This window comes from Akebia trifoliata, chromosome 14 (genome assembly GCF_017979445.1).
Source record: "Akebia trifoliata isolate Shusen 1 chromosome 14, ASM1797944v1, whole genome shotgun sequence".
In the NCBI taxonomy this organism is placed as follows: domain Eukaryota; kingdom Viridiplantae; phylum Streptophyta; class Magnoliopsida; order Ranunculales; family Lardizabalaceae; genus Akebia; species Akebia trifoliata.
In genome coordinates, this window is record NC_141388.1 from 16,077,794 (window position 1) to 16,099,537 (window position 21,744).

The window sequence follows — 21,744 nt, forward strand, 5'->3', positions numbered from 1 at the left end:
AGAAAGATCTAAAAGAAGTATCCAGAGTGATATACGAATTAGAAATAACAGAAATATATCCCAATTGAGTACAATTTGCAGGCCCGACACACATTCAAACTCGATCTTCAATTAGGAAACAAAGAAACACATCCTTATCCTTTACAAAACCTCAACTCCTTATGGGACGGGTAGAAATTCCTTGAGAAGAAATATTAGAGAAGTGAACAATGGTTTTTTTTTTTGGATGAATAAGAATTGAACAATAGTTTGACTACTATTATCACAAATAAAGGGGGAATCCCCCAATTGGAAAGCTGGGAAAGATAATCTAACTTGATAGGAATTAAACTCAATAAAAATCACAAAAACTATCATATTAGTTCTTGACATACCATTCCACTACTACTGCTAGCAAGTGTAATTGGTGATATTTTGGCCACAACTCCTCCCTTGCTCTCATATGCCTGGAAAATTGATTAGGCACTCGAAAAAGTTTTATACCATGGAAAAAAGTAAAAAAGAAAGGATAGTAGTATCCTCTCCATATTTCTGGCCAAAAGAATTAAATAGAATATGCTACCATATTTCAGGCCAAAAAATAAATTACATAGATTTAGATACCAATCAATCAAGCTTGCAAATTTTCATTGCAAAGCCCTTAAGATCCCAAACTTGATTGTAGAAATTCATAAGATGCAACAGGTTGTAGGTTTTCCTACATGATAACTACAATATATTCTTACATTAAAAGTCACCGAAGCCAAGTCCCATCAAATTAGGACCAGTCAGAAGGTCAAATAGAAATGACTAATGCAAGTCAAAATAGTTTGTGCTACAACAACACAGACATTGTGCCTGCACTCAATGCTACCTATAAACCAAATAGAAATTACTAAAGCAACTCAGGCTCTATATCTAGTTTTCAGTATTACCAACAGAATCAAGGCTGCCCATATGTAAATAAACATTAGTGACAAACAACAAGTATATTTTACATAAAACAGAACATAACAATGATAGTTAAGATGAGTTATTGGTGATACTCAATCAACAATTAACACTTTCTTAGCATATACCTGAAACATTCCTTACTGACCTTAACCACTTGTCGAATATTTGGCTTATTAGGCCCATATTTTCCTACAACAGAATCACCATATACCAGAAACTGTTCAAGGACCTACAAAGATTTGCAAAGGGTGAGAAGAAGCCCACAATGAATACAACTAAGGTAGCTTTATCAATTCAAATACCTGACGGCGTGAAAGACCAACACCAGGGGCACCATATACCGAGCTATCAACATGTCCCAAAGTTGACCATGGACTATCACAAATGTGGTTGGCTTGTTAGATGTTCCAACTAGTATCAACCAACACCAAAAAATAGAAATGAAACTGGAAACAAGAAAAAAAGAGAACTTGATAAAAAGGATGAGTAAAAATTCCGGAGATTAAAAGAAAATGACTTCCGAAGCATTCCAAAGAGTACTTTCTTTTGTTTTGAAAACAATACCTTCAACCTTTGTGACCAATGTACGGTGTAGATGATAATTCATTATGGTGTATAAAAATAGTAAATGTGTCAGCATGATGACCTTGTCCTAGCCAGCTATTCTAATACATGATTGAAAAATATTGACATTGTTTTCAATGATCCCATGTTTTGTGTCCCAATCAGACAGAACAGATAAAGAGTTACTTTGGTAAAGGATCACCTCATCAATGCCAGTTATGCCTCCATTCATAGTGAATTGTAAGTCTGGAAAATCACGCAAAAGGCCAAAGTAGTACTCATATCTGCATATTAAATAAAATGTCGTTAATTTCCTGAAACCAAAAATGACATTACAAAAGAGAGAATTCCATGAAAAGCATTCGACAAAAAAAAAAAAAAAGGAATTATGATTACTACAAATTTAGAACCAAGGAAGGTAGCCCATGCCGAACATGAGCATGTCTTGAATCAAACAGATACCCCCGACAAGCATTTTGAAGTTTTTCCATGGGTTGCAAGAAGAGGCCTTCAATTCTTCACATCATATTTTATGAAAAATGTTTCCATTAACCATCTTGGGCCATTTTGAAAGAGACATTTGGATTTTTGAGGAAAAAATTCCCAAATTTTAGTCATTTCCACAACACTTTCACCATTTTCATGACAATTGTATCAACTTCCACACTAGTCAAAATATTTTTGTAGGAAATGTTTCTCTCTAGGATGATCAAAATAGACACCAAAATCCTAATTAGCACACTCCTACCCACTCTCTTTGGACACCCAAATTTTCTGTCAAATACTTTACTCCAAAGAACATTTGGTTCCTCCACAACCACTTCTCCAAGAGAGCTCCATTCATCTTCAAGAATTGTCTCAATCCCTACCACCCAAAATCCTTGGGTTTGCTTAGAACCTCCCAATATGCTAAACAGTACTTAACTTGTCATCTTCACTCCTCCACAGAAACTCCTCAATGGGCTCTTCCCCCTCTTTGCCACAGAAAAAATTCTAATTTTTTCTTTCAAGATTGTTATTGTAGTAAACAATATCATGCAAAATCTTACAAACCATCACACTAACAATTGGACTCCCTACGTACAAAATAGAATACAAAGGACTTCCTAGATTTGTCACCCACTCATATAAGCATATAGAAGGTTGGAACTAGAAAAATTGATCACATAAACTTATGGTAAACTTTTTACCTAAACAAGCAAAAAAAGAAATCTTGAGGTGTCGCACTAGAAATCGGTGTTAAGAGTCCAACATAGATTAGGTACTCCATGCAAATTCGATAAGATATTTAATATTCCCTACTGGTTTTTACTCAAATATGAAGATCAGATGCTATATTGATGATAAGACATACATTACCCATTAAGATTCTAGTTGCATACTTATCTTCTCAATGATCCAATAGTTAGAAACACCCGATTGGTGTGCCATTTAGCCTCTAAGCGTTGCATCCTCCAGTGCAAGGGAAGTTCCAAGGAGAAATTCACCAGTTTAGCCAGACTTGGGGCTATGTACCCTCTAATGTTCTTTAGATGTCTACTTGTAAAAGCTTTGGCCTCATCCAAGAGATTTTCTCCTTCTAAACCAAGGTAAGAAGCATCATACAAACTTAAAACAAATCATTCAACCAACGTGTTCCATTGAATCATTCCTTCTCATTATTGAAACTTAAAACAAGCTCAACAACAACAACAACAATAACAGAAAAGAAATGAAAGTTCAAATTATGATGCTTCTTCCTTAACAAACATATAATACCCACAGTTGATAGTCAAAGAAAACATCTCGACCATCACTTATTTCTTATTATGCTCTTTTTCGAAAAAGAACTCATTATGATACCCACCTTTTGCAGATTTCTTCCAACCTTTTCCCTTCCCAAAATTTCTCAAATCACAACTTCGTTACTATGGATGCAAGACATTATGGAAATCACCAACATTCTTAAAAAATCCCATTAGTATATCACAAACTTGGGTACATCTCTAAAGTATACACAGAAAGTGGCCTATCAAATGAGAAATAACATAGTGCAACCACATAGTTACTCTGTTTAGAATCTCTTCAAATCCAAATTTGGTCTAAGAAAACTAGAAATTATTTTCACAATGCAATTGTGTTCTAAGAGCGGATTTGTTTTTGCCAATTGAGCTTCCAGATGTGGTGCTGGCTGCCAATCATACTCAGCAAAATTAATGCCAAAGATCTCAATTGCCATTGCTCAACAATAACAATTTTCCAGAGAGTGTTCCCAAACGCAGCCTAAATGTATATTTGAGCAAGGAAATCACAATATAAAATCATGAAAGTCTGCACTTAATGCCCTAAAATTCAAGTCCTAAATACACAACCATCGGAATATCAGATAGACACAAATCTTACTTCTTTAGCATTTCAAGTTCTTAGAAAAAAAAATTGAAACATAAACGTGAAAAATAGAGAAAAAAGAGAAAACTTGAAAAATCAATTTGGAGAGAAGAAGCTTCCTTTTCTCGAAAAGAATACGGATTTCTATCAATATTTCCATGCAAATTCTCTTCCATAGCTACTAGATAGAACATTATTAAGAGATTAATAAAAAAATGCACAAAAGAACACAATAAAATAGAATCCAAAAGAAGAGAATGTAAAAAAGGAAATGCTCAAACGAAACCTTCGAAGCTTCGCGACCAATGTAAAGTGTCATCTCTGATTCTAGTAAAGAGTCATCTAATTTCCAAAATCTTATATGAAACTCATCAAAATCTTCAAATAAAAACTTCTTCGCATCAAAATCGAATCCCCTAACATTCTTGATATCTCGTCTCCACCAATAAATAACAAAAAAAAAAAAAAAAGATACTCAAATGGCTCTCTTTCGACAAATCAATCAACAACCAAATGGATCTACAAGTGAGTAAACTCTTGAGCTAAAATCATACCTTAAAGAGTAAGGAAAACCCTAGCAGAAACTCTACTTCCAATCTAAGAGAGATCGAAACCTTGAAATCTAATAGCATCTGAGAGAGATCAAAACCCTAGAGAGTCGAAATCCATTGCGTCTCAGAGAGATCAAAACCCTAGAGGTTGATTCCATGGATGTTGGAAATCGATGGGTTGCAAAGAGTGAGAAGGAGATGTGAGAGAGAGAGAGAGAGAGTGAGAGCTTACCAGATTTTAGAACTCGTCCTTGTCGAAGAGATCTCACAATCACAAGCACCAATAGATGAGAGAACGAGAGAAAGAGTGACAGACGAAAGAAAAAGAGGAAAAATGAGAGGGAACAGGGAAGAGGGAAAACAATTTCGCGCCTTTTGCCTTTTCGTTTAGAAAGTTTTACAAACGGACTCTATTTTCCGTTGCAACAATGGCTCTTATAGCAGCGGCCTCATCTATCCGCTACAAAAAAGCTTCGTTATATACCTCCTATAGCAGCGGCCACATTCATCCGCTACAACAAAACGCCCTACTGCAGCTGAAATAAAAATCCGCTACTATAACTAGATGCAAGAGAGTGGAAATGTTGTACCAACAGCTGCGGATAATAAACTCCGTTGCTATATTAATTTTAAAAGAAATAAATTAATTTTTACTGACGGATTTATTAATCCGCTGCTATTTTTAAATTAAAAAAAATTGATAAAGACAAAAACTTACTGAACATAATTTTTTATATAATTTTTTTTAATTATTTTTTAGTGGCGGATATACCTATTTGCAACTATATTCAACTTACAAAAATTTAAAATTAATTTTTTTTTTGTGGCGGATATACCAGTCCACTGTTATATTCAATAAAAAAACAATTTACAAAAAAGAGAAGAACTCACTGAAAAGAATTTTTTATATACAAAAAAGAAAAAAAAAATTGGTTTTACAGTGGCAGATATAAAAATCCGCTGCTATATTGTAGTGGTGGAATTTCTAATCCGCTGTTATATTCAATTAAAAAATTTTTGATAAAGAGAATTCATTAAATAGAATTTTATATATTAAAAGGTTGCTTTTTTAGTGGCGGATCTATTAGTCCACTGCTAGATTCAATTTATATAAAATTAGATAAAAAGAACAACCTGAATAGAACTTTATATATTAATTTTTTTTTTCATTTTTTAGGGGCGGATATAGTTATCCGCTGCTATATGCACTCAATAAGCACTTGCCACTAAGCACGGGTTCCTATAGCAGCGGATAAAGTAATCCGCTGCACAAGATATATCTATAGAGGCGGATAATATAATCCGCTGCAAAAAATTGTATTTATAGCGCCGGATAAAAGTATCCGCTGTTATAAACCGCCGTTGTAGACCAAAAATGTTGTAGTGCCTCTTCCATACCCCGAAAAACATATAAAAAACAATAATAATCAATAGAAATGTCTAACAAGATGTCTAGGACAACTCTATGTTTATATATCATTCATTTATAAATTATTTAATTCTTTTCAACTTTTTTAAATTAAATAAATTGACCAGAGGATTCAAGCTCTTGTCATTACTTTCGATTGTTTGATTTCATAACACAAAAAGAAGCGAACTCACCTTAATAGATTGCATGGCACGAACATAATCTTTCAAAGGTTCTTCAAAATTCATTAGAAGGTTGTGGGCCTGCACCATTGATATTTTGTTTTGGCCTTGGACAAGATATTCTGAGAAATGTTTCATGGAAACAAAATAGTTCACAAACTTTAGCATCAAAGATTGAGTATGGAAAGTAACCTTGCCTTATTCTGTAACTTAATTGATAACATTTCTGATTTTGATCCAAGATCAGAAAATGCCTTGCTAAGCTATTTCCCTTCACAAGCACCCAAGAGCTTGATTGCCTTCAGAAAGTCCAATAGGGACTGGCCCAATTCTGTGGAAACAGGAAGACAAGACAAAGCAACTCTTACACATTTAGTTCTGCTTAAATATATGGCCCAAGAAAAGGAAAGCTTAAAGAAAGAGAATACCTCTGTGCCTTTTCACTGGTCGAAAAGCATGCTTTTGTGCCTCTGCTAGGTGGTATTCAAGCTCAAAGATGTAATTTTTTAGATCGTTACAATCAAGTGTATACTTGACCTGGTTTAAAGTATTTACAGGACGGATACAACAGAGATGTATCCTGCACTGCACTGGGAGAACATTTTGAAAGACTAATATTCATACACACACAATAATTATGAAACTCTACAAATTCCAGGTCAAAGACTCTTTGATTCTTAAGAAAGACAAACATCTGCACACCAACTGAGGCAACCAAAACATGCTAATGCAGTGCAGACGTGAGAGTAATAGAGCACTGGTCATTCATTTGGGAACAAACCTGGATGCAGCATGTGCAACACCAAACATCTCTTAGCTTATCACAACAATTAGAAGCTACCTTGAGTAAGGCACCTGCTACAGGATCTGACAAGCTTGGTTCAACAATTTGGTAGGAATGTTTTTTGCAGTGGCAATCAAGTTACCAAAGCCAAAGCCCAAGCTTCGCAACAAGATTATTCTCTGTCCTTTGGAGTCTAGCATCTTTTGCAGATTAAATTTTTGGGAAACATGTTTCCATAATTCCACCAATTTAACGAATTAATGGAAAGATGCACATGAAACATGATATACAAGTTGCAATATTAGCATGCACGTGAAGGATTGAAATAGAGAAAGTGGATATGAACTCACTTCCAATAAAAGAACTTAGAACTTGGTTGAGTACCATTAACTACGATAGGAATTTTAGCTATCATAACATATGTTTCATAAAAATTTAGATGAATCCATAACTTTTGCATCCCAACTGATTCAAAGGCTTGTTTCCTTCTGTCAGCTGGAAGTAACATCATACGGGTATATTCGGATGGAATCCTACATTGTATGCTCATTTTGGCAAACTGTGAAGAAAAAAAAGAGAGAAAACATCACAAACAACAGCATTTAGTACATACAGAAACTCAAATTAGCAAGGAGTAAGGATGAGATCATCCTCCCCATCTGGGTGGTAAATGTGAGACATGGTATTTTCTCGAACAAAGAAGACCCAATTAGATGGTAAATTAATCCTTTATCACTTACGGGGTGCTAAGAGCTTCATTGCATAGAAAATTCAAGAGTTTAAGCTTTGTCGAGAAGTCCAGCTTGTCGTATCCATCAACACCCTCATCAAATAACCTTTCAACCTAAGAATATCATATATCAACTGTACGGATTCATATAGTATAGATCCATCCAACCTACATTGTTCCAAAACAATATAAATTACAAGAGAAATGTAGTTCATAAGAAATCCTAAAATAATCGAATTTTTATATAATGGATCTCTATTCTAGTTAACACAAAGAGAACTCCTATGTACTCCATATTAACACAGTTCAAAAATGGTTTGAACTTATTATAATCTACTCATAAAAAATCAAAATCCTATTATCACAATCATTTGACCTAAAGAGAACCTTTATCATCGAAGAAAAATAAAGAAGAAATATAAATAGATTGAAGATGAGGAAATTGATAATAAAAACCATTACTAATCAAGATAGATCTACCAGATTTGAGAACACAACAAGGTTTTTCACAGAGAATGACTACTAACAAGATCAAAGACCCATGATTTCTTTAGGATCCAGCCATGGTGTTAGATTTTATGTCTCTTTCTCCTCTCTCTTAGAGGTGATAAATAAAATGATAGATCTCTCTCTTTGAACAATTTTTTGAACTTAGGAAAAATAAAAATCCAAAAATGATAAAACCCTCACTTGAGTTTAATTTGAAGATTAGAAAGAGAAGGAGAAGGCAAAGACGGCGTTTGAATCCGTAAAGTGAGGAAAAAATATGATTAGAGAGAAATTTTAAAGAAAAACCTATGTTGAGGAGAAACGTACCTTGAGTGGCAATCTTTGAGGAAAACCCTTAACCTCGCTCGATCATGCATATTAGGGTAAAAATAAGTTAAAAAACCCTATGTTAGACGAAGTAAAATGACTGTTCAAATTTGTCTTCTACAGCGACAACAAAGTTGAACGAAAACATAGTCATCTTTCATGGGACGATTGATGAAGGCGTTGTTGCAGAACTACTGCTTTGGTAAGTCATTAATATAGCTATTTAGATGTTGTTATTTGCCTCTTATGACGTAGTGCAAGTCAGATAATTCACTCTCTGAATCCAATGTAGCAAACAAGTCCCCTTGGTACCCAAGCTCTGGGTATTCAACCCACTCTGTTAGTCCCTTCACTAGTGATGATTCTGCACTATTATGTCTCCCTACCATCAAAAGGTCATAGCCATCCTCCATGGATCGTAATGCTTTGGGTGTTCCCACACCATCCTCTACTATTTCCTCTTTGTACATAACTCTCTCATTCCCATAAAATTGAGCCTAAACTTGTTTATTACCTCAACATTGAGCAACTTCATTGCCAATACAATTGTATGGTCCTCCAATGCTAGAAACCGAATGACCGTAAGTTGATGTTCGAATGTTCTGCAATGCACATTCCATATGCTAGTGCCTCTAAATCATTTGCACCACCCAAGAAAATAACTACAGCATGTACAAAGATTTGCATCCAAATATGCCATTTGTTAGAAGGTGTGACGCCTTGCCGAACGCTAACACGAATCCCAATGCCAAATCTCAAGGTACTAGGTGGCACCTCAAAATTTCGGCATGGCCTCCTTTGTATATGTTAGCGTTCAACGGAACACAACACCTGATAAATAAAGTTATAACAAAACTTGTATATAAAGATGTAAATACAGGAATAACAACGGAAGACTAATTACATCTAACATGTAAATAGATCAGAGTGCGGAAGTTTAGCGACATACATGCTTACAAAAATTTAACCTCACTCTAACACAACCCTAACACTCAACTTCAAAATATGTATACATCTGGACGAAACTGACTACACAAAAAGGGTATGGCCCTAGTACTCATCGGGCAACAAATTCTGGCCGTCGATCTGATCGACTAGGTACTCCTCACTTACCGACTTTATGTCTGCTTCCGTAACTACAAGTGTTGAAGCTAAAAAAAATAGGAAGAAAATGGTGAGTAACAATGGTTACCCAGTAGGTCCACAAGCAATTCCTACTAATAACCCTCCCTAAACATGATCGAATAAAGCATACTAAACATTTTAACACATGCAAGGTTTTACAGAATAAAATACGATCAACTAGTACATATAGCTAGAGATGAGCAATTAAACAGTTTTAAAGTTTCACATAACATCAATCATCCATACTCATTATATATTTTTCATTTTATGCAAATACAGTTGTTGACAACATTGAAATAATAGACATGCTTTTCAGTTTAAAATTTGAAATATAACAACAGATACATAATACAAATGGTAGAGTATTGGAATTAAAGAGTTGGGATTCACGACTAGATCATTCCCAGTCGGGACATGATATTCCTCAATAACATTGTAGTTCCTGATTTTGTGGCTGGTCACTGTTTACCACGCTTACGGGACCATTTATTCAGCTCAGGCTGGCCGTTTGACGTGACCGTAAGCAATGGGTCTCTTTTCGATGTGTCAGAACGTTCGACTACTACTAGATTGTTAGTGATCACTGACTAATCATCTTCGTCTATGCCTATCAGGCATGCATGTGATTCCCAAATGACACTCCACTCATATACGACCACCTTTACAATACACGTTCATTGGTAAAGATAAGTAAGGAATGAACCCGGATTCCAGTTGTGACTCCATTCTCATACGCGTCCCATACCACGTATGAGCTTGGTGGTCCCTACCATACATTCCAGGATAGTGCACCCCTCCGGATGATGTGACGCATTATCCCTTCAGGCATTCACATACCCTTTAACAGCTCAAAAAATAGTTACGTATATATATATATAGTTTTTCATTTAAAACAAAAGAGAAATTAACAGAACATGGTTGAGAATGGATATCCAGTTCCTACCATGCAACTGTGGACACCCGGCCTAAAAATAAATAATAGTGCTCAGCGCATGCGCTAACATAATCGTAAATAAACATGCAACCCTTTCATTAATAACCTGGATATCCTTTCACCAACCTACACACAACATACAATGTAAAATGCAGACATCACCCCTCGGGTGTGATTATGACATTTTACCGTTCATTCCCTTTTTTCATTCTTTCGACATTCTTACTTTTCATCTTTTTAAATCAACCATCCATTTTCAATCTTTCAAAGTCATTCTTTTGATCTTTCCATTGAAAACCATCATAGTTTATTAAAAAATAAGGTCCTGGAGATGCACGGGACCAAAGCTGTTAAAAACAAGGAAAGCTGGTGAAAATTTGGCTAAGTGTCGGAAACTCAATTTTTCAAAGTTCTCGAAATTGAAAACGGGTTTTTCGAAATGAAAGTCTCGATCAAGAGATTCGATACCATATAGTTTGTAATCTAATTCAAAGTAATGCGAAAATTATTACATTTTTAAAATTTACCGAAAACGTCGAAAACTACATTTTGTTCTTGAAACCAAAATTTGGATTTTGATCCTTTGAGATTTCGATTTCGAAACCATTCCCATTGTTCCGAAATTGGGGGTAAAACCTTAATTTCATTAAAGAACTTAAATTAAATGGAAAGTAAAAATTAAAGAAGATATTTCCTTAAATATTTTTAATGAAATAAAGGGTGAGAAATAGTGTATAGGCAATGAGGAAGTCAAGCTAAGAGTCAGAACACAGTTCTGAAGAGAACTGTTTCTGTCGGTGGCTGTAGGTGACAGAACCGATAGAATATTCATCCGCAGGTGTCGGTGGGAACGACGGCATCTGCCTATAGAACAAAATTTTCAACAGCTTCTTGGTTTCGTCGGTGGCAGAAGCCTCATTCTGTCGGTGGGACCGACAGAATGCCTTCGGCAGGTGCCGGTGGCACCGACCCTTCTCGCCTACAGCCTGAACCTCACTCGCGATTTTTGGGTTTTTCGATCCCTTCCTTGGATCTTTGTTCCGTTCTTCAATTTAACCCAACCACGAATTCAAAATTTAAAACTTGATAAAACATCATCAAAACATCTACTTCTTCCATGAATTTGAAACCAAACACAAATTTCTACGATTTAAATGCAAATAATAAGTTTTGTTTCAAAACCTAAATGCACATTTCGGAAATCTAAAGTTACCAATAGGAATTGAAAGTCCCTTACATATTTGTGGACGTCGATGGTGATGATCTCGTGCAAGGATCAAGGTTGGATGGCTCGAGAGTCGAGGTTGGGCTGACTTGGATGCAAAATTGGCCAGGGTTTGCAAAGCATTTGACGACGATGCTCTTCTTCGCTTCTATAATAAAGGGTAACTCTAACTCCTACTCGATGGAGCCTTTGGATGGAAGGTGTAGAGTTTCCTTCACACTATACGGCTGGTGATTGATGGAAGGTAGGAAAAACAAACGAGAATGGACGACCCAAGATGGTGAAGTTGTAGCCCTCGTCGTGGTCGACAACTTTGCCTTCTTCGTCGAAGTTCAACTTTGCCTCGATCGCGCTAGAACTTAATGGGAATAGGTTGAAACCCTTGGGTTGGGAAGTGGCTTCCGTTTGGTTCTCTGGAGAAGAAAAGAAATGAATGAAATAAAAGAAAATCAGATTTCTTTTATAACAAAGCTGAGGGCATACTTGTAATTTTTCATCATTTATAGTTTCGATCGTTACTTAACTATTCGGATTCAAAAATTGACAAGTGAATATACCATTTCGAATAATTTTTCGTTGCGGGCCTAATGGTATCATCAAATCTTTTCGATTCTCTTTCTAACGAAATTCCATTATTTTGGGTCCCACTTAACGCGAAATTCGAGAATTTTATAACTTTTTCATCCGAAATCGAATTCAAATTTGCTTACATGCTAATGTATATATTCCAATCCTTTTGGATCTAATGGCAAAGTAAATTTTCCTTGAAATTAATCATAACAATATTCGAGTATTTTACTCTAAGTCTTTCCTTCGATACTTTCTCCAAATCTCACCATTTAATTTCTTCGAGATATGAGTTGAAAATCCGGGGTGTTACATTCTCCCCCCTTAATAAAAATTTTGTCCTCGAAATTTGAATCATATCTTATCAAACTTTTTCGCCATCCCACTAACACAATATGTATAACCAACAACACCTATATGTGGTTATCATTCATTCAGGTTTTCAAGCCAATTTCTTTTATAACTCCTAACTGCATGTCACATAGTTTTCATCAACCCAATACGTCCATCCATTAATTACTCCAAATCATTCTCATGCCCCAACTAATTTATCATTTGTATAATTATAAAATACAATCAACTCACATCATATCAATTCCTCACCAATTTCTATCAATAATTCTTTCATACCTCCTCTATCATTTATCATTGTTTTCCTTACCAACTACATCGCCTATTATGCGTACTTGTACCTACAATGAAAATCACTCTTCGATACGCTGTTTTACTACAAACACCACTATACTAATACTACTTCGCAAATCACATCAAACCTTTATTCCCAATACACCAATATTTCTACATTCGACTCCATATTCCAAGTTTTACTTATCGTGATATCTCCTCAAAGCCTTTGTCATAATCTTTGTGATTTAAAAACCTTAATCATGAGGTAACTCTTACATCAAACAAATTGTTTCACAATTAAATCACGCGTGAAGGGTCTGACAAATACTTCTTCGACATAACACGTAGAACACGCGGTGAACCCACTTAAGATTTATTCAACTACTTCAAACGGTATCATAAGCTGCAAGTCATATGCTTTCTCTCCCTACTCCCAAAATCACAGTATTGACCAGTTACTGTTTAAATATAATTGTAATATTAATTAATTCTTATTCATGTAACTATATACTTTTCCTAAATCATACATATTTTCACTTACCACCCAATATTGATAGTACCATGATTAGCCTTTACGAATGTCACAATTATCTCTCGTGAATTTCAATTCATAAGTAGTATTGTTGTCTTACCTTCTTCATCTATTTTCTCACAATTCCATTAAGTAGCCATTAATGTAACCTTATCGCAACATTATCCTTTCTCGCGCCTTATATTGATCCACCTTGATGTCAAGACTATATTTTCTACCTAACTCTCCCCTACCGTCATTCCAAATCGTTTTAACAATACTATTCACTTATACAATCGTCAAATTCAACATGCTTCCCCATTTATGAATTTATTTCTTACCTCTCCTAATGAAGCACATCTTTCACCCATCACGTTTACCTTCAAATACTTGTCCATTTTTGTTACACACCAGGTTTCAGTTTTAGATTGCACACCTCTATTCGGTAGATTCCTACTTAGTCTTTCCAAAAAAATGTCATTCTTCCTTTACCAAGTATCATTCTAACTTCACTTTCTCACAGTTACTTTTAGCCTTAATTCACACATACTCGACACCATATTATTATCATGTTATGAATACTCTTATACTACAACACACATTTTTACTCATAATACTCCTTCCTACCTTACCTAACTTTGTCGATCTCATCAACATTCTTTGTCCCATAGTTCTCAACAACTTTTCTGATAGTGGTGTAACTAGTTTTATTACTCGATCTGTCTCAATAAATTTCTAGCTCCAATAAGTGTGAAAAATCTTAGCAACAATATATGATCTAAAGGAATCAATATGGAATAGAACTCCAATTTCTAACATCATAATAAAAAAATATAACCTTCTAAAGCATTGTCGAAGGCAGTTGGTTCCTCTTGGGTCACAATCCCTGCCTGCGACTGTGATAGATGGCATTCTCTTTTAATATGTCCCACTTGACCACACCCATAACATGTTAAGGATTTTGTCTTCATAGATTTCTATAGAGTGAGCAGTTGGTAAGCTGGAGTCTGGAACCTCTGGGTCTATTTCGTTGGTACTCTTGGCCTTATTGGCCCCGTTGGAATTCTAACAGCTCTATGACTTAGTGATGAGGGAACCCCAAAACTCAGTGGTTGAGTAGCTCTATACTGTGCATACGCTGATCCAGAGGCAGTTGGCCTTGAATACATCAGTCTCTTGGTCGAATCTGATCTGGAAGGATGAGAGGTCGGGAGTTGACTGGTCTGTCCCTGGGATATCTGTAATTACATCCCTTCTCATTTACGACCACTAGTTTGGTCTGCTTGTGATGGTATAAGCATGTCATCGACCCTGTTAAAATTCGGTGACCTTATTATTCCTTGAATTGGCCCATCTAACATCTTTCTGAGTCACGCATCTTTGTTCGGTCGACGTGGACCTGAGCATTGCTCCCCTGTGTGTCCCAACTTACCACATTCATAACACGCTACAACTTTTTCTTTCGATCGATTTAACATCATATGATGTTGTTTCTTACAATACTCCTCCATTTCTTGAACAAGTATTTCTATAGTCTCGCTACTTATGTATGGTCGTTTTCCTTGTGCCCTACTAGTTTCGTAATTGTCTGTCTCTTGTTGGATCCTAACTGTCCTTCTTCAAATAGGCTTGGAGGCGATGATTGTACTATCCTTATTTTCTTCTCGTAGTCCTCCCTGTGTTGGGATATCTACTCTATGGTTCTTTTGGGATTCATCCTTAAGATAGTGGTCTAGCTTTTCTTCTATCTTCTCTAACCTCTTTGTCAGTTGCCCCACTATAATCATTTGAGCCTCAAACATCTCTGATTGTCTCTTTTCCATGCGTGCTTGACTTAGGGATAATTCCGAAACTACTTCTATTAACTATTCTATCTTGGTGAGTTTACTCGACCCAGGTAGGTCTTCCCCACCAGTTTGACTCCGTGTCATAGGTCCAGTTGTAACTATGTTTCCGTGCATCTTTCCTAACCTGGGAGTTCAGTAATCTACTATTTATCAGAAGTAAGACACTCGTTAGATCCATGTCAACATCATTCTTATGGAAGCATTGATTACTATTATAATAAGGAATATAGTAATGAATGTCATTTTCATTACTATCAGAGTGAACCTAGAATCTTATCTTAGGCTTACAAGGCTCTATGGACTTCTTAACATGGAAGAGCTCGCAATCCCAATATGGAACTACTGAGGAGCTCGGATGTCGGGTTCCTAATGATGCTCTATAATTATCTCCAATGCCTGTGGTATCAGTCTATTATCTACAATTTATAAAAGAAGAGAGGCATGACATTGTTGGAAATCTGTGTAGAAATTGAAAGAAATTCGATGAAGGATGGATAAGGAACTTCTGGCTCAAATCAGATTTGATCTCTTTTAAACAAATATTCTTCCCTACTAGTTAGAATAACAATACATAAAGGGGCTCTACACTGAAGTTAATAACTTGGATAATGTACGACCTGATTTAATTTAGAACACTCATAAATAATTAGGAACTAAAGATGCCAAGTACTTATGCTTAGAAAAAATATAGTACAAAAAATTTCGGTGAAGAAATTTGATTCCTAATTGTCTTTTTATAGTCATTTCTACATTTGTTGACCAACAGTCATGATTCAATGTCTCTCAGTTCAAGAGCCGTTGGATTGTGTCTGATATAAGATTTAATGATTTAGATCGTACCCTAACGAAGGTGCGTGGTCGAAATCTGGTGAAAGCTCTGATAGATTCAACCGTACTGATCCAAAGTCATACCTAGCAGCTTCCTCTTTGCAGCGACGTGGTACTTGCCAAAATCACTTTGACACTCAAGTTAGAGAAGTAGAGGAATAGTCTCCTAAAACTAGTTAGACTCTAATCTCTCCCAAAAGATCCCCCTCAATAGTGTTTACTATGCTATTTATCCCCCCTAGCTATTTGTAGGGTTTCCCCCTCTGTAGGCTATAATCATGGGATATTTACCGATTCTACGGAGTTATTTACCTAATCAAGATTTCTTGGATTGATCGTTTTAAACTGTAGAAATCTCTTCCGGGATCTCTGGGATTGACATGAATGTATGAGCCTTACGGTTACTCTATGACCTGGCCTGTCCTGCTTGGTGGACCTGGTATTGCTTAATGTTATGATGCTCTACCAGCCAAACTAATGAGGTTTCTGTTCTGACCTACCCTACTTATAGGGCAGGGTCCGTATGCTGATCAACGCTTGGTGCCATTTAACCAGTTTGTACACATGTACGGCTTAGATCAATGTGCAATTATTTCCCTTTACAATTGCCCCCTCTTGAGGAGGCATAGAGTCTCTTCGTTCGAGACATGTTTCTGCTTTCTTATTGGTTGCCTTGATCTTTATAATTACGTCTATTATTTTCAAATCAACGCATTCAATGCGACGTCCCTTCGAATCTTCTTTGACGGCTTAGATGGATTACTCTTCATTTGCGTCCGTCCACATGTCCTACTACCTTCTGCACTACCCCCAATCTATGACACTTCAATTGGGTTTAAGCTGTCCTTTCAGGTGTACATGCTCCTTCGCCTCTTCTTATAAATATGGGACTTAGTGCATTATTCTCTTATTATAATATTAAAACTTTGAAAATTTTTTATCGTGCGTTTTACGAAAACTCTCTATCTCTTTTCTCTACTTTGCTACTATAGTTACCTATTTTAAACTGAGGTAATCTTTTTTCTCTGTCTACTTTCTTCTATACATTTGTCTTCTTAATAGCTGTCACTGTGTCCCGACTTCGATGGAGTCTTTATATCCTTGCCTTTGTACACATTCGAGTTGGTGAAGACTCCAATGCCCCTGACGAATGTCGCTAGGGAGAAATCTTGGTTTATGCTGGCAAAATTAAGGTTGGTTGATAAGGTCCCAATTATTAGATTTTGGGACCGTAATTACACTAAGATTATCATCGTATAAATGTTAGTTCCCATAAATAATTGCAAAATTAAATTATTTATTCAAATTAATAGAGCTAATGAGATATTATTGCTAATTACAGATAAATAAAGCGCACGTAGAAGTTTTATCACGATTAACAAAGTCGGTTACAATGTGCGTGCAAAAAAGAGAAAAGTGATAAAAAATAAGCAACAAAATTTGCCATGTCACCGCGTCACGGTTGGACTCTAGTGTTCTCGGTTATCTCAAGGAATTTTTCCTCAAGATTTGCATGAGATGTTTTAGAAGCTTCGGTAGTTGTAACATAATGGTTCTTTCGAAGCAAATCATCTGAAAAATCAACCCAATGACCCAATTACGAATGCTATAAATTGGAGGGTTGATTTTAGAAAAAGGGTCCTTCTCTTCTTCTGTAATTTTTCATTTTCTTTCTTTAATTCTTTGTAATTTTCTTCTTTGAGAGAGCTTTTGATTGTAGTGAGAACAATAAGAGTGATTTCATCATTTACTTCTTATTGTAACTCTTTTGGAGATCCATTCAAGAAGGAACCAAGTTGCATCTTCATCTTCTTCACCCATCTTCTCTTTTCTTTTATTATTTTCTACAACTATAATCCTTACAATGAGTGGTTAAAATCTCCTTAGAGAGTTCAGTAATACCAGAGCAAGTCCATCCATTTAATGTAGTTTTAAATTCATTATTCTTGCTTGTCTTGTTAATCATTCTATAAATTCTACTTTGATTAGATCCCTTAGCTTATGTTTATGATTCAAGCTTTGATACCATTACTTAGATAAGTTCAAGAATGGCTATTCTCTGTGAAGAATTGAAATATAGGTTAAGGAATCTAAATTAAATCAGTATTTTCATGAATGATCTTTGGTTACATTCAATGATTAAACGGCTCCACTTTTTGATCCATGAGCAATGACTTGCTCGATGGATTGAGTTAGATTCAGAATTAATCTATATTATGGATGGTTTGTGAAGGCTACATTGAACTCCCTAATCTCCCTTTCTTTTATCTTCAACCTTTAGCTTTTGTTTTAATTCTAATTGCAAGTTAATTTTCAGTTTATTTGCGCAACAAATCTGTTTTGTTTTTAAAGAATCTGTTTTAAAACTCTATTTTGGTTTTTTACCGAGTGAGCATTTGAATTCCAACTGTCCCTGTGGAACGAATTTGACTTACCCAAAGTCTTATTTTACATCTCTATCTCTGCATTTACACAGCAAGTTTTACAATCGATCAAAATGGCACCGCTGCTAGGGACAACGAGTTGATTCATTTCCAATTCGGAAAGAGTCCGAAATAGTTTTTGAAACAGAACCAAACTTATTTTGCTTGAAACAAAAGTTAAACAAATAGAGAAAAATTTCATTACAATCCTCAGGATATCAAAAACCAATTCCAATTTGAAAATTAGATTTTCGTCAAAATTTCACCGCTCAGCAGTAGTCCCCTAGTGCTCCGCGGTGACGTGGCAATATTTTGTGCTGAATTTTGTCAAACAAATTTCTAATATCATGGACATTGTAATGGACATATTGGTTTTTTCCTTAGCATTTTGATTTGAAATAATTTTGTTATTTTCAGGTGAAGGACTCAACGGAAGTCGACGAAAGGCGACACATGGAACTTTTATCCACTGAATTGGTTCCCTCACCAAGAAGACCAGCAAATTCCAAATTTGTTTTCAGTTTTTTTTTATTTTTTTTTAGAAACCATTTTGTATTAGGAACCTGAATTTTTATTAAATTTTAATTTCATCCGAGAGGGCTCGGATTGTAATAGATTTAAGGACGGATGATAGTGGGATGAAACTATCTCAGCCCCTCGGGTTCGTACACCAAATTTGGTGTTGGTGGCCCGAGTCGACTCAACTCGATCATCCCCCATCTAGAAAGGGAGATAAATTTTTGAAACACTCACGGATCTCTCGCTAGTGAGTTTCTGTATTGCTTTTGAGTGACTAATCTCTACACCTTGGATCGCACATAGTAATAAGGGCACCTTTACGAGGATGACACCATAAGATAAGAATCAAATTTCATCACCTATATCTTGCCCTTCTAGGAAAATTGAATTCACCGCCATTTAATTAATTAAAATTTGGTTCGAATGGACTTTAGGTTCCATCGAGCTCATTAAGCAAAGCTAATCAAAAGTTGCACCAACTGCACTTCTTGATCGTGAACAGTGCCTAAGTGCAATCCTTCCCCGCAGTACTACGAGTATTCGGGGGATAGACACACGTTTAGTCTAGATGAGAGGTGACTTAAGAGTGCCCTTGCTCAGCATTGTGCGCCACCTCTCACTTGGGGATTAAACTGGCTGTTTCGAATTCAGAGATTTGAATTCGAGGCTTTGATTAATCCTTTGAACCAGTTAGGAACTGTCTAGTAATAGGCACCCAGTTCTCTCGTGTGAATTTCTCCCTCCTATTGTGTGCAATTCTGTAGTGTATGTTAGGTAGGAGATCTCAGAAAAATCCAATTGTATTTGATCTAGAGATCACAATGTCTCATCCACTACCTAAGGTCAGATGAGAAAACAACACCGTTCTCACTCCACCAGTCCCAGAAATGGATCCACATCTACTTCCACCTCATCACATCCATGAGGATCAGCGAACTCTCAATGAGTTGTTCGCACCTATTACTGCCAACTCTCTGTCGTGTAGAACTTTACCTGCCGCTAATGTAGATGTGGCACAATTTGAAATACAGGTAGCCACCATCAATATGCTCCCCAAATTCCATGGTTTTGAGAGTGAACAACCGTACAATCACCTCAATAAATTCTTAACCTTATGCTAAACTTTCAAAAATGATCACCTCGACGATGAGAATGTCAAGCTTAGGTTATTCCCTCTTTCTCTCGAAGACCATGTTGCGGCTTGCTTAAATTCATTGGCCTCCAACTCTATCACTACGTGGGATGAGTTGTCGAGAAAATTCATGGCCAAATTCTTCCCGATGGCAAAGACTGAACAATTCAAAAATGCCATTCGGAACTTCAAGGGAAGACCGGATGAAAAGTTCTCCCAGACTTGGGAAAGGTTCAATGACCTTCTTGTTAAGTGTCCACATCATGGGATAGACAAAGCCCAATTAGTTAATTTCTTTTATCGAGGTCTCCCAACAGTCCAGCGTATTCTTCTCGAGTCTATGCATCAGGGTAAATTCATGAATCAAACTCCTAATCAAGTATATGAATTGTTAGTCGAATTGGTTGAGAATGCTCGAAATTGGAGCACAAACGTAGGGGATTTCGATAGAGGAGATTTAGGAGCCAAAAAGCCAGGCATGTACGAGGTTAAGTCTGATCCTGATCTCAAGAATGTCATGACTAACCTTGTGAATAGCGTATAGAGTCTCAACAAAAAGTTCGACTCTTTTAGTGTCAAGTCCAATTTCCAAGAAGCCACTATAATTCTGGAAGTCGCAATAGAGACATTTTCATGTCAACTGTGTGAGAACTTTAGTCATTCTACAGAGAATTGTCCCACCTTGACTATCTCGCAGTCAGAGCAAGCCAATGCTGTTGGAAATTATAGCACGTATAGGAAACCCACTCCTAACTCCTATAGCCAGACGTACCATCCCGATAATAGGTTTTACCCCAATTTTTCACATCGACAAAGTAAACCTATCCAATCAGGAGGTCCTCCAGGGTTTTAGAAAAATTTCAATCGTCAAACTCATGCAAGTATGAACCTATATTTGGTTCCACAACCATCTTACGCTTCACCTCAAAATTCTGATCAACGGGCGATCGTTGTCGATCCTATGACTAATTACTCTGCTCCGGTTGCTCAAACAAACTTAGCATTGGAATCAATGATGCTGAGATATTAAAGCAACAACAACAACTCATACAACAACAAATCCCGACTACCCAGAGCCAGTCTCAGACCAACCAGGTCACTGCACAGGCAATTAAAAATTTAGAGGTTCAATGGGTCAGTTAGCTTTATCCATAGTAGAGAAAAACAAAGGTCAGTTTCCCAGTCAAAATGTGCCTAATCCAATAGGAACTGTTCCAAGAGGACAATACGAAATCAATAGTCAAGTAGGTCTCTCTAATTCTATTCAAGCCGTCCATACCTTACGATCTGGTAAATTAGTGGACAATAAAGTTGAAATGTCTGAGGATGTTTTAACCAAATAAACAACCTCTAATGCACCTTCCATAGAAAAAGAAGACCAGTCTAAGGAAACACCTCCTCTCGAAAGTAGATTGATCATTCCCAAAGCCCCGTTCCCTCATAACTCATAGATAACAAAAAGGGAAAATAATTGGAAAGAATTTTAGAAGTGTTAAAAAATGTTCAAATCAATATTCCCTTCCTTGACACGATTCGTCAAATTCCCTCATATGCCAAATTTCTCAAAGATCTTACCACAGTGAAGTGAAAAACTCCTGCACCAAGAGAGGCTGTGATGACAGCCCAGTCTTCCTATCTGATTCAGCAGACAATTGTTCCTAAATTCAAAGA

At 36.3% G+C, this 21,744-nt stretch overlaps 1 long non-coding RNA gene across 1 annotated transcript; it reads right to left on the reverse strand.

The window, feature by feature from the left end:
- Positions 1 to 302: 302 nt before the first annotated feature.
- On the reverse strand, positions 303 to 1,782 carry LOC147386447 (uncharacterized). Its single transcript, XR_015172280.1, has 3 exons — positions 1,700 to 1,782; positions 1,236 to 1,308; positions 303 to 1,162 (listed from the first exon to the last, which is right to left on the reverse strand). It is a non-coding gene; the product is annotated as an uncharacterized LOC147386447 (long non-coding RNA).
- Between the last annotated feature and the right edge of the window lie 19,962 nt (positions 1,783 to 21,744).